The sequence below is a fragment of the Triticum aestivum genome, chromosome 5B, assembly GCF_018294505.1.
Source record: "Triticum aestivum cultivar Chinese Spring chromosome 5B, IWGSC CS RefSeq v2.1, whole genome shotgun sequence".
Taxonomy (NCBI): Eukaryota; Viridiplantae; Streptophyta; class Magnoliopsida; order Poales; family Poaceae; genus Triticum; species Triticum aestivum.
Window position 1 is genome coordinate 544,868,229 of NC_057807.1, and position 14,936 is coordinate 544,883,164.

A 14,936-nucleotide genomic window follows, 5' to 3' on the forward strand; every position below is an offset into this window, starting at 1 on the left:
GATGGCATTGCACATTTCACATATATTATGGCTGGCTAAAAGACATGAGACTGCATAATTCCCATATATGATATAGAAACTAAACAGGTGGCATTACAGAACATGTCTAAAGTAAGCAGATGCCATATATGATGTCAAAAGTAGGCACTGCAAGGCAACATATGCATGATATGACTAACATCATCATGCCAAGGTAGAGCAAACACCTTGGGGGTTAATAGGAGTGGTCAGCTGCGTCTGCCTCCGCCTCAGAACATATATCTTCCTCTAGATTACAATCTAGAGAGGGGGGGGGAGGGTTTGCCATTGAACCCACCATGGAGCGATGTCTGCATGACATTGCATTGCCACGCAAAACTCTTCTCTTTTTCTCTACATGTTCAGCATGACTGTGTACAATATCTGACATGAATACGGAAAAAATATGGTGAGATTATGTAAGGAGAGCATGCAGAAATTTAGAATGATGGTAACAACCAGTGGATGGATCCAAAAATAATGATAGCAGGCTAATGATTGCTTTAATTTAATAAAAAGACAGATGATGATTGCTTTACTATTTGTTTCCCACCCAAGATGAACAACATAGACATACCCTAGGTGAACCAGATATTAGACAGGGATACTATTCATTGCTGCCTCGATATGTGCCCCACAACTAATTTAGAACTCAAGTTTGAACATTAATTTGGACCTGACTTGGAGTCTAAGAGGTGAACAGGATGATAAAGTAGCAGGTAATTTTAAGAAATGCATAACATAAGCAGAAACAAAAGAGTGCGACCTATCTTGTGGACTCGTGTACTCCTCAGGTTCATCTGCTGAGTCGATGATGGTGATGTCGTTGCGGTGGGTGCACACGGCAGGGAAGGTGATCTAGGCGGCGAAAGACGGTCAGGAGTCGTGATGTCTGGTTTGGTGGATAATTCTGTCGATGGAGCAGCTCGGTTGAGGTGGACGACATCGCGGTAGGAGCGGGACAAACCACACAAGGTTCCCTTCGACACCTACCTGTAACTGAAGTAATTCTGTAAGGGCTCATTTGGTTTGTATGATTCTAAAAATGCAGGGATAGGAAAAACACCGGAATAGGATAGGAATGCACATGGTAAACAGAGTATTTGTAAACACAGGATTTCTGTCAACTTGGGTGTTTGCTTCACAAGAATTGGAAGAGCAGAGGAATGCAAAGAAACATGGCCAAAATAAAGTGAAACCATATGAAAGTGTGCACAGTTAGAATGTTATTCTACCACTAATGCACTTGGTCTTGTTTTCATGCATAGGATTTTGAAAAGTAAGTCCAGGTGGATGTTTTGCTCCATTACTTTCAACAAAATGCATGAATAATTGAATAGTAGAGTGCCATAAGAAAATTCCCTATTGCTATGTTTTTCCGTTGAACCAAAATGGCCCTAATGGATCGACATGAATGTAGAGTAATAAGTGATGCAACAAGTGTAGAACCTCTTTACCGTAGCCGTGTCGACCTCAGCATCATTGGGTTGGTCGCTGAAGAAGTTGAGGCAGAGGTGAATGTCAGAGGTGTGGAGGAAGATCTGAGGAATCTGTAGATGGCGTCCAGGGCACTGCTCTATTGTGATGGATTGTTTTGTCGTTGGAGCAGCTCCGATGAGCAATAAGACGTCAAGGCTGAAGCAGCACAAGACAGACATCGTTAATCTCAAGTGGGATTCTAATAGCATCTCAAATAGATGATGTAAAATTTACACCACCTGACTACAACAGATGAGGTAAACTGTTGACTCTGAACTTAACTGTCGAAACTGAAATTTACTGTGGAATCTAAATGTTACTATCAAAACTGAATGCAATGGTAGCAGAGAGGCACTTGACATGTAGTTTAGGGAGGGCCTGCAGTTCATCTTCAACCTGCACCCCCCTGAGCCGCCAGCCACCACTGGCCGAACCGCCGGCCCCAGCGCCGCCTCGCCGCCCCGAAACAACTCCCCACCGCTGGTCCGCCGCCGCCCCGGCCATCCCTCTAGGCCCCCCGCCACCACCCTAGAGCCTAAGATATATAGTGGGGTACCTCTCCGGCGAACCCCCCCTCCCCGCTGCGGGTGGTTCTTCCGTAACTCCGGCGAGCCCCCCACCCCTTGAAAATCGACTGACCCAAAAGTCAATTTAATCGACTGAAGTGTAGCTAAATCGGAGTAGAGCAGTAGCACGAGCGAGGGGGAGAGCAACAACAATAGTGTGAGAGAGCGAGTGAGAGCCGGAGCTACAGCAGCTGCACGAGCGAGCGAGCGAGCAAGAGTTGGAGCAGCAGCAGCAGCGCGAGCGAGCGAGCGAGAGCCGGAGAAGCAGCAGCTGGGCGAGCGAGCGAGAGCCGGAGCAGCAGCAGCGTGAGCGAGCGAGCGAGAGCCAGAGCAGCAGCAGATCCGGCTGGTATGGACGTTGCCGCCGAAGGGGCCTCGCACTGGGGGAGAGCCGCCATGGAGATGTCGCCCGCAGCGCCGACTTCAAGGTAACCACTCCATGGGGGTGCGGGATGGAGCACCGTTGGCGCCGGGAGGTCGAGTTAAGGAGGAGGTGCGATGCGATGAGTGTAAAACCTCTTTGGTGGTGCCGAGTAGGACCCGGCTTCGTCCGAGGAGTCGGTGAGGATATTGCGGTTTTGGTGGAGCAGGTTAAGGCGGCGCTGTGGGGATGGAGCAGCCGCGATGGACGAGGCGATCGTCGCAGCACACTACAAAAAAAATACACTTCCGTGATGATACGTGTTTGTCACAGTAGGTCGCGTTTTTTGTCATGCATGTACATCCATGACAAATTTATGACAGAATCAAGATAGTCATACCTGTGCTGTCGTAGAAGTGTTCCAAGACATTACCAAAATTATCATCACGGAAGTGTCCACTTCCATGACGATAAATCGCGCATCACAGAACTACTTTCGTCAAGGGTGACCGACACATGGCATCCACCGTAACATAACGCCGTTAAGCTATCGGGTCAGGTTTTGAATCCGATAACCCGTTAACAACCCCGACCAATGGGGATTTTCCACGTGTAAAATCATCATTGGCTAGAGCAAACACGTGTCGGCTCATCGTTGGGACAGATGTCATCCGCTCATTGGACCGAAGGCGCCTATGATATGGCGACACGTGGCACGGCCCAACAGAGGCCCATTCCTGTGAAAAGGCCGGCCCGTTTGACTTGGTCAAAAGGTGGCGGGCAGGCCCACGGAAAGCCTGTTAACAGCCTGTTCGCATATAGCCCATTTACAGCCCGCTAACCCAGGGCCCGTTACACCGTATCCGAATTAGGCCCAGTAGCGTCATCTGGGCCATCCAATATGATTCAACCCGTTTTAACTTCCGGCCCATGTGTCGCCCATGACTTCTTTCGGCCCATTTGAGGACCTTTGTAACTCTTGGCCCATTAACGGCCCGTGGTGAAATTGACCCGTAATGAACAGTGTATCACTTTATACCGATTAACGACCCGTTATTCCATTGGGCTGTTTCCAGCCCAAGTTATCTTTCGGCCTTCTCAGGGCCCATTGATTCTTGGGCTCATTTGCAGCATTCGGTTATATATGGCCCGTTACCATCATTTTCTGCTTGTGGGCCAAATTCAGCCCGTCGTTATAGTCGGCCCATTTGCGGACCGTTAATACGTTGGGCCGTTTTCATGTCAAAAAAACCCGTTGGGATCTTTTCATAGAGTTATCAAATACAGCCTATTAACGGCCCATTATGGTCCACGAATAGTACGGCCCATGATTGGCAAAATGATGATACGCCCCGTAGAAGGCCCATGGATCCTACGGCCCGTATGAGGCCCATGGATAGTACGGCCCGTAGAAGGCCCATGGACCCTACGGCCCGTAGAAGGCCCATTGATCCCTAAGGCCCGTATAGAAGACCGATGGATCCTACGGCCCATATAGAAGGCCAATGGTCCTACGGCCGAACGAAGGCCCATGGATCATACGGCCTGCAGGAGGCCCATGGTTACAACAGTCCGTGTGTTGCCATGATTATTTTTACCTAGTTACCAAAAATAGGCTATTGTGGCCACTAGAAAAACACAGAAAAAGAACTGCAGTGACTACAAGCAAACAACTAAACAAGACAATAAGGAAATAAATAAGCAGGCAATTAAGGCTAGCCTATTACCGCTATTACACATATTACATCCACTAGGCATCAAAGTTCGCCACCAGTGCAAATATAGGGAACAAAGTAGCATATTACATACACTTGGCCGTCAAAATTGACCATCAATGCAAATAAACGCGGCAGCAAAGCAAGAGCATAACTGAAACAACTTCAGAAGAGCTCAAGAAACATTATCCTGGGTATCCACCATGCTGGCAATAAGCTTAGCAAGCTGATTAGATTTGTCCTGTTTGGCGCTAAAATCCTCCAACGCTTGCTGTTGCACCAGAAAGTATGCATCTGAATGCTCCAGGGACTTCCACAGTCCTTTCACTTCTTGTCGCAGCACAGCTGATCAATGTCTTTCAGCTTGTAGTTGAGACTCAAGAAACCGAACTGATTCAGACAGTGAGTTTGAATAGCTTGTGCATGCGGTAGTGGCCAGTAACTCGAACACTAAACCAAGACTGGACTTTGGGGTTGTCTCGCTGTCTTCAAGATAGTCTTCCTTAGCTGTTTTATCAGCTTTGTTGGAGACCAACAAGGATGTGTCACTATCCTGAACCTTATCTGCATTACTTCCTTTACCATTGCTTAATAAGGCACTCTTCCCCAATATTCTGTCAGCATTCTAAAAGAAGAAACAAGCAGACACATAACAATTTTAGCATGTACTAGTATATGAAACTCATTTCGGTGAACCAGTTCGTTAGTAAGGTGGACAGGATTAAACTACCAAGTCTTCCATTGCCAAGTACTAGTACATAATAAAAGCATCAAACAAACATATATCTATGTCCTATGGTCACTGCATTGTCTTGCCAAATCAAAATAGAGGCACGGTTCAAATCATATCAGTTCAAGACAAAGCAGCAGTGAAAGAATACAAAGCATGAGAAACTACACGACACAACAAGATTTCAGATGGGTACCACGGGTCTACATGTACAAAAACACTATTGGCTCTGTTGTGATGCTAGTAATGTGCATGATATGAAAGTCAACTATATACACAATTGAAATTGAAATCAAAGAGCTATCGATAAGAGCAAACCTCTTAAAGAAACATGCCTGAACATACCTGCTGTGCCATTGGAGTTTCGATTGGATCCTTAAATTTAAAAATAAGTTCGTATCAGTAAATACAGTGATACAAGAGCAAAGCAATCATAGTTTAAAAAGGCGCGCCTAAGCGAGTGCTTAAGCGCGCCTAGGCTCTAGGCGTTGGCAAAACACATTGCGCATAACTACGCATAATCTGTGCATAACTGCGCATAGGCATGCGCTTTGGTGAGTAAAGCGCATGGCAGTGGCAAAACGCACAATTAACGCCTAGCGCTTTTTTGAACTATGATAGCAATGGAATCTTAAATTTGAATAGTTGTTCTTCAGGTTTAGGCATTTGTTCTACATGAACAGAGTACAGTAAGACGCAAGAATAAAATACTTAAAAATAGAAAATGAGCTCATAGACCTTACCACATTCTTGGTTCGGGACCAGTACAGAACAAGGCGTTACCAGTCATCGTCCAGTAAATGTGTCTCGGGAGAACGTAAGGGAATTTGATGAGTTTCTTTGCCGGTGAAGTACGTTTTCTTCAGGTAATTCCGATACTACCACCAAGCATTCTTGAAGATAGCAGAGGTATTAGCATAGGTTACCTCATCCTGAGTCTCCAATCGGTCCTTCTCTATAGAGAAAAATGGGAAAATTTGCTGTATTATAACCATCATGGAGGTAGGATGTATGGGACGAAGCAAAGTAATTGCCATGAATAACATTACTTACACATAACTCCTGGACAAACACCTGCAACTGGCATTTTCCTTCATCTTCAGTATAATATTTCCAAGATGGGAAGATACGCACATACGATTTAACAACATCAAATGCGATAGATCCTAAACTACGACTGGCTGGTTGTGCTTCCTCCACAGGAATAGGCGTACTAACTGGTGGAGTTGGGGTTCGCCGTGATAGTACTGGCCCTTTGGGAACTAGAGCTGCCTTACTAACTGCTGTTGTTTGGGAGCTCTGTGGTGGAGATGGTGCTGTGTCAACAGGAATTGGGTAACTATCGGCTGGGGTTGGGGTTAGATTGGGTGAAGTTGGTTCTCTGTCCATCGCAGTAGGGGTACAATCTGCGAGAGTTTGGGTTATGTGTGGTAGGGCTGGTTCTTGTGCATGTACAACAGGGGTGCTATCTCCACCAAGAGGTAGCACTGTTTTATTTGAAGACCGTGTTTTTATTCCGCTAGATACTGGCATCACCCGCTCCAATTCAAATGGCTGATAAACAAGAAACATAGTTGAATGTACATACATTGTATGAGAGACATATGCAATAGATAGTGTGGAAAAAAGAGGGCATGAAATAGTTGACATGTATATTGTTTAACTAAAACGGATAGCATGACATAATTTCACATATATGATGTCTATCTAAACTGGATAGCATAGCATAACATAATTCAAAGATATGATGAATAACTAAACAGGATCGCATGACATAATTCACCTACATGTTATCTAAGTAATCAGGATCGCATGATTTAATTCACATATGTGATTTATATGCTAAACAGAGGGCATTCGAAATGATGTCTGAACTAAGAACATGGTGTTGAATATTGTGTATATGATGACTATGCAATGCAAGACACCGTATGCATGATATGAGCAGTATAACCGTGCCAAGTTAGAGCATACACCTCAGTGGGGAAATAGGACTGGTCATCTGTTTCTGAATCCATCTCTGAGGAGCTATCGGGACCCAACAAGAGATCTGCTTCGACAGGTAGCACTGTCTGCTCTGAAGGCCTTGTTTTCACTCCAGATTTTTCCATCTCCCACCCAAATGGCTGATTCACAGGAAGAGTAGTTTAATGTACAAACATTGTCGACAAATGGAAATGTAATGAAGAAAAGGACGGGCAATATATCATACAAATATATTATGCCTGGTTAAACAGGATGGCATTGCACATTTCACATATATTATGGCTGGCTAAAAGACATGAGAGTGCATAATTCCCATATATGATATAGAAACTAAACAGGTGGCATTACAGAACATGTCTAAACTAAGCAGATGACATATATGATGTCAAAAGTAGGCACTATAAGGCAACATATGCATGATATGACTAACATCATCATGCCAAGGTAGAGCAAACACCTTGGGAGGTAAATAGGAGTGGTCAGCGGCGTATGAATACACCTCAGAACAGATATCTTCCTCTTGATTACAATCTGGAGAGGGGTAGGGAGGGTTTGCCATTGAACCCACCATGGAGGGATGTCTGCATGACATTGTATTGCTGCGCAAAACTCTTCTCTTTTTCTCTACATGTTCAGCATGACTGTGTACAATATCTGACATGCATACGAAAAAAATATGGTGAGATTATGTAAGGAGAGCATGCAGAATTTTAGAGTGATGGTAACAACCAGTGGATCGATGTTTTTTCGTTGAACCAAAATAGCCCTAATGGATCGACGTGAATGTATAGTAATAAGTGATGCAACAAGTGTACAACCTCTTTGCCGTAGCCGTGTCGACCTCAGCATCATTGGGTTGGTCGCTGAAGCAGTTGAGGCAGAGGTGGCTGTCGGAGGTGTGGAGGAAGATCTGAGGAATCTGTAGACGGCATCCAGGGCACTACTCTATTGTGATGGATCGTTCTGTCGTTGGAGCAGCTCCGGTGAGCCGTAAGACGTCAAGGCTGAAGCAGCACAAGACATACATCGTCAATCTCAAGTGGGATTCTAATAGCATCTCCAATAGATGATGAAAAATGGATGTAAAGTTAACATCACCAAAAACCACCTGACTACAACAGATGAGGTAAAAACTGTTGACTCTGAACTTAACTGTCGAAACTGAAATTTACTGTGGAATCTGAATGCTACTGTCGAAACTGAACGCAATGGTAGCAGAGAGGCACTTGACATGTAGTTTAGGGAGGGCCTGCAGTTCATCTTCAACCTGCACACCCCTGAGCCGGCTGCCACCACCGGTCGAACCGCCGGCCCCAGCGCCGCCTTGCCACCCCAAAACAACTCGCCACCGCCGGCCCGGCCAGCCCTCTAGCCCCCCCGCCCCCACCCTGAACCCTAAGATAGATAGTGGGGTACCTCTCCGGCGAGCCCCCATCCCCGTTGCGGGTGGTTCTTCCTTAACTCCGGCGAGCCCCCCCCCCAACCCCTGAAAATCGACTGACCCAAAAGTCGATTCAGTCAACTTAAGTGTGGCTTAATCGGAGCAGAGCAGCAGCACGAGCGAGGGGGAGAGCAGCAGCAGCAGGTGGGCAAGTGAGTGATCAAGCGAGAGCCGGAGCAGCAGCAGCAGCGCGAGCGAGCAAGCGAGAGCCGAAGCAGCAGCAGCAGATCCGGCTGGTATGGACGCCGCCGCCGAAGGGGCCTCGCACTGGGGGAGAGCCGCCATGGAGATGTCGCCCACGGCGCCGGCTTCAAGGTAGCCGCTCCATGGGGGTGCGGGATGGAGCACCATCGACGCCTGGAGGTCGAGTTAAGGAGAAGGTGCAATGTGAGGAGTGTACAACCTCTTTGGTGGCGCTAAGTAGGCCTCGGCTTCGTCTGAGGAGTCGGTGAGGATGTTGCGGTTCCGCTGGAGCAGGTTAAGGCGGCGCTGTGGGGATGGAGCAGCCGTGGTAGACAAGGCGATCGTCGGAGCAGCTCCTTGGAGGTGGAGGACGGGGCGGCTGAACCGGCTGGACGGCGAGATGGACGACGGATCCTCATCCGAGGAGGTGGATGAGGGACGTCGAGCTGTTGCGGTGGACGGCGGCGTCGGGGAAGAGGCTCCGGCTGGGCAGCGGTGACATGGCGGACAAAGGAGGGTGGGGTTTCACGACTGGAGCAGAGAGGTTATGGCGGCCTCGGATTTCGAATGGCGAAAAGGGGGCGATGGGAGGGGGTTAAGCATGACTTAGGGACGCGCTTGTCCAAAATGTAAGATGTGTTACAAAAGTACCCCCCACCGATTTGAACTAGCGGCCCTTTCGGCTCAGGGTTAGAAGGGGGATTTCACGTGTCGGGATTTGGCAACTGGAGGGAGTTTTCACGCGCGTTGTAATTTCGGGATAGCAAGGCGCGGGTTGTGAAGGTGCCAGTTTTGGGAGCATGATATCTGAATTTTCGGGATATAACAAGACGCGGGTTGAATTTTAGGGACAAGCCTAACATGTAGTAATATTGTACTTGTATGTACCAAATCAATTCGCACTTCCCTCAACCAAAAAGAAAACAAAAAAATAAAACTATTCACACCACACAAAGAGAGATTCTTGCCCCATTTTACTATACAAATGCTATTCAAAGCTACTCCCTCCTTCCATCTATATAGGGCCTAATGCGTTTTTCGATGCTAACTTTGACCAAATATTAGAGCAATGATATATGACATGCAACTTACACAAAGCACACCGTTAACTTCGTCTGTGAAAGGTTCTTTCAATGATATAATTTTCACATTGTGCATGTCATGTACTATTAATCTTGTCAATAGTCAAAGGCGGTCTTAAAAATCTCATTACGCCCTATATAGATGGAAGGAGGGAGTATGAATCCATGTTATGTCCGATTAATTTTTTTTCGCTTTGCTGTATAATGCATGTAACCTACTCATACCAACATTTTAGTGCATTCCAAATGTCTATACTACCGCTGTAATTCGAACTAAATTTGAATTCATTTCTCTATTTCAATAAGAATCTACAATCATGATTGTTGCCAACTTCAACCATCATAGTTTCCTTGCTATCTGCCAGATATAAATCGGTCGGCCTATAATGCAGGATGGCAGGCACACCATCATCAACAACTCCATTTTTTATAAGAGTAGAGATAAAATATATTAAATGTAGTATAACATGTTCATAAACACACCATGTGTATCACCGTTATATATATTCACACATACGTCGGTTTAAAACACTATGATAAATTCTTCAAATATCTGAAATCGCTTTTTATAATGAAGTATATATGATCTCTATTCGTCTTTTACACCCACACAACCCTCTTATCTTTGTAGCTAGCGCTAACTTTCTCTTGTGCATGCACACGCCTGCATCCCCCTCACCCTCCCTCAGCATTCTCTAGCTCCATCGCGCAAATTCGTCTTTTCACTTTAGGTCGTTCAACCACGGTGTGTGTAGGCCCCGCAGCTCCTTCTTTACGGCACACATCGATCGATATGCCTCTCTAGCCAGGTGTGCTTAGCACAAACACAAGCTTCCCCTCTTCTCTTGTCACCGTCCATGCCTCACTCCCACCACTCTTTTCATCATTCTCGTACTCGCACACTCCTCCCCGCTCGATATAGTATGCCTCTCGTACCACCTCCTACATGCATCCCTCTATCTCTATTCTTCTCTTCATGCCTCGTTTGCTTCTAACACACACATGCATGTATACCGATCGATCTCCCAACATATACCAGGATCGACTTTAACTACCCCCCCCCCATCGATCGACGTACCTCACAAGTTATGTTTCTCCTTTCTCTAACAAAGGGCGATTGATCTTCCTATGTAGTTATGTCTGCTTTCCACAGCCACATTATCCCCCCTCATCATTCGTGCATGCCTCCTGACCCGTTTCTCACATGCACGTGCACAGACAACAAGCAGCCATCTCCTCTCTTATTGATATTGCGGGCGTGCCCTCCGTTTGTCTAGAAAGCCTATCCCACCATTTGTTAGAAGCAACTCCACTACCACCCCCTCCAACACTCTAGCTCTGTCTCTCTCCCAACCTTATTCCTCTCATGCACATATGCATGGATGCCGATCAATCTCCCTTAATACATGAGGCAGATCGATCTCCTTAATACATGAGGTAGGCCTCTCTCCTCCTCCACACATATACCAGCCATTGTACCTCTATAGTTAATTGGGCCTCCCTCTTCCCCCACCACACACCAATAGTCGAGCGCTGCAGGTAGGTATCCATGCCACAGAGACAAACTGCACATGTCCCCTCTCACGTTCCAGTAGGCCAGCCACTCTATATCTTTGACGTGGGCACACACAAATTCGATGGCACTCTTTATCGATCGCGCGCCCGCACACGCACATCATCCCTCTTTTCGATTCTATGGACACCTTAAGCCGGTGATACCTCCACTCTCTTCTCGTGGATCGCCCCCTCTATATATATGTTATATCCAGGACTCTATTTCACACACATTGCATATGTTACATTTTTTGATTGAACCCCCCCCCCCCAAAAAAACTCTCAAGAACCCACCACCTATATCTCTCTAGGTTTGTATCTCTCTCACACAACCCCACGTAGGGTGGTGTACAATATCAAGAAGAGATAGTGCACCATGCACGTACTCACGCTTCGTGCCCAGCCACACCCGGCGGGGTACACGGTGGAGCTCATTTCTTTACGAAATGGCAACCCACGTGCTAATTTGACGCCTTGTGCGGTTGTTTACCTAGGGAGGTCGTGTACCACGCCTGCACGAAACAAAGTTCGACTTGATGTGTTGCCGCGTTATTTTTAATAAAGTTTTAGCGCTCAATGCACGTACACAGAATATAAAACGATTTTTATGAGAAAAAGGTAGTACACTCACTATACAATGGAGCCTTGCATGCCTGGTTTGTCGCTCTTCGGAGTATCTCACACAAGGCTGGCGGTGGCCTCTCTCTCTCTCCTCACATTGGTCACTGATCCGGCCGATCCCGCTCCGCCGGGGGAAATGGGGAGTGCGGTGGGCCTCTCTCTCTCACCGTTGGTCACTGATCCGGCCGCATCCCGTCCGCCGGGGGAAAGGGAGTGCGGTGGCTCTCTCTCTCTCACGTTGGTCACCTTGGTCACTGTTCCGCACCCGCATCCCGCCGGGGAAAGGGAGGAAGTGCATCGTTTCTCCGTTCGACGGCGCGAGGCAGCACGTCCGATCTGCGGTACACGCCGTTCTCTCTGACCAAGCTCCGACGCGGCAGGCCTACGCCACCTGCTCGCAGATTCCGCCCGCCGCCGCTCACCTAGTTACATCCCGACGACCTCCAGGTATCACCTCCGGCCTTGCTCCACCGCCGTTTCCCATGTCGCTGCATGTGGATCTTCCATAGTTCTTTGCCCAAAACGTAGTCGTCCAGCGTACTTTCCATATTGCATTCTCGTCCTCACACCGTTTTAGCAAACACAACGTGTTGTTATCTTCCCTTAGGCAAGGAATATGCTTCTTTTTTGTCGTCGCATGTGTCATCAACTTTATGGCCAATAATTGTTTCCTTTCTACCTCTTTTTTGAAACAGGCTATCCATTTCACCTGTGCTATTGCGACCTTTTGGTGAACTGCACAAATTACTTTTTTCTTAAGAGTGTTTTGTGCAGTTGTACTAAAATGTCACATGGGCAACGTCTCTACATTTCAGTGCGACTGCACAAAGGGAGATTGGTTTTACTCTATCCTCCTCATCGAACTCCGAGCCTAATCTTCTCCAACTAGTTAGTCTTAAAAGAGACTGCAAAGGTGACCGTCTTCTATATATGTGTTTATTGTTTCATCAGCAGTCCTCTATTATTGTAATCACACTTAATATCTTTGGAACAGGGACGCTCAGCTCTATTTTGGTGGAACTGCACAAAATGATCGGAATGTTGCATGTTCCAGACAGCTACTTTTTTTCCCAACATGCCTTGTTGATTTAGACAGAGCTGGGGGGACATTGCTGCCAATGAAAGCATGGATCAATTTTAATTTAACACATTCTCACAACTCTGTCTTCAGTTGTGATGTAATTATTAGCTCTGATCTGCTAATAATTGACATGCATTAGCAAGGAAGTTAGTTTTTTTATTGTTTCCGAAAGAGCATCGATGGCAAGACACGCGAAACAGAAGCTGAAAGCTCACACCATTGTACAATTTCATGTCTCGCTGGAAAATTATTTGTATAGTACGTCAATTATGTAAACAAATGATGGAAGCTTGATAGCATTGCGAGAAGCCTCTTCATCATCCGGGTCCATGTGCCATGCACAAAATTATACTCCCTCGTTCCTAAATATTTGTCTTTTTACAAATTTCAAACGGGCATATTTTAGAGTGTAGATTCACTCATTTTGCTTCGTATGTGTACTCCCTCCGTTCCTAAATATTCTATTAGTCTTTCTAGAGATTTCAACAAGTGACTACATACGGAGCAAAATGAGAGAATCTACACCCTAAAATATGTATATACATCCGTATGTGCCAGTCCATTTGAAATCTCTAAAAAGACAAATATTTGAGTAGTCACTCGTTGAAATCTCTAGAAAGACAAATATACTCCGTAGTATATTTAAGAACTGAGGGGGTAGTGCACAACCGCATGGGAGACTCAGCCCGGTTGTTGCACCGCATTAATAGTGAGTAATGAGCAGTCAAATCGTAAGCCCCACCTTTCCCAATGTAAGTTGCTCTGAAGAAGCAACCATCAATACGCTCTTATTTGAATCCGCCCATACTACTCCATCCGTCACTGTTTATACAGCGCGCTTCAGAAAAAAGAAAAAAAAATCTATGGGACCAAGGCGACTAGCGATCGGCCTGAAAAATAGCATTGGTAGTTATAGCACGGCGTATATTACTAGTAGACTAGCCACACTGGGAGTAACTTCGGTACTAACATCGAGTCCAACTTAGCAAATTTGCTTATGTGGCAATGAGTTAATGAGGAGAGATGTAATACTAGTAACTTAGCTAGTTACTGTAACATCAAATGTCCCAATGCAATATGAGTCTATAACCTAATAAATGAAGCTTTGTATGTTACCACACTATGTTACTACCCACTACTGAGGTAGTAACATAGTCTAGGGATATGTGTATGTTACTAGTGTATGTTACTCTCCATTGTGGCTAGTCGTAGAGGGAATAATGCGTACACACATGCATGTAGTGCTTCCACCCCGGGTACACACATGCATGCACTTACTCCACTCCGTAGTTAGATGGAGAGAAAATTGTGGACTTGATTGCGGTTACCACGCCCTAATTAATTGAGTATTAAACCAAACGCGTCTAAAGTCTCTCTGGTGGTGGAAATGCATTGAGAGAAATGCATCATAATGAAGCACGCCCTGTAAACTGTGACGGAGGGAGGAGTAGTATGAAGGTTCAAAACCAAGTACGCGTATGACCAGTCAGTCAACGCACCTCCTCTTGGCATATCACTAACACGTGGGACATGAGTGTGAGCAAACCGATCTCAATTGACGGCAAAGAGCCAACCCGCCGTTCCTTGAGAGAGACGAGGAGCAAGAACACACAGACGGGTTCGCATGGAGGCCAAGATATATTCGAGCATGGTTGGTTGATCGATATCATTCATTACATGTTGGGCTGCCGTTTTCCGCCCTTCTCTGGAATAAACGTGTACTTTATCAGAGATAAAAAGAAATAAGAGTACAAACGCTCCACCATGCGGTTCTAGTAGTAGTACTACTCGTACTACTGCGCTTGGCTCTTCACCTCTTCGTGAAGTCGAACAATCATGGTACTCCGCATGTTGGGTACTACAGTGTATGCCTTTGACAATCTGACACCGAATGGACTGATGCATGTCCACCGAGGGTAGGTTGCATTAGTCAAAAGGCGTAAGCGAGCTTCACCTTGTCCTGCAAGCTTCTCCTCGTTCTGCGGGTTGACGGGACACACCAAAAAGTAGTGCTAGTCCATACTCCCTCCTTTCCGGTTAATATGGCTCAATCTTTTTTGCGGGTAAATGAGAGATCTTTATTCATATATAAGCATTCTTAGGACGATCAGCCAAGACA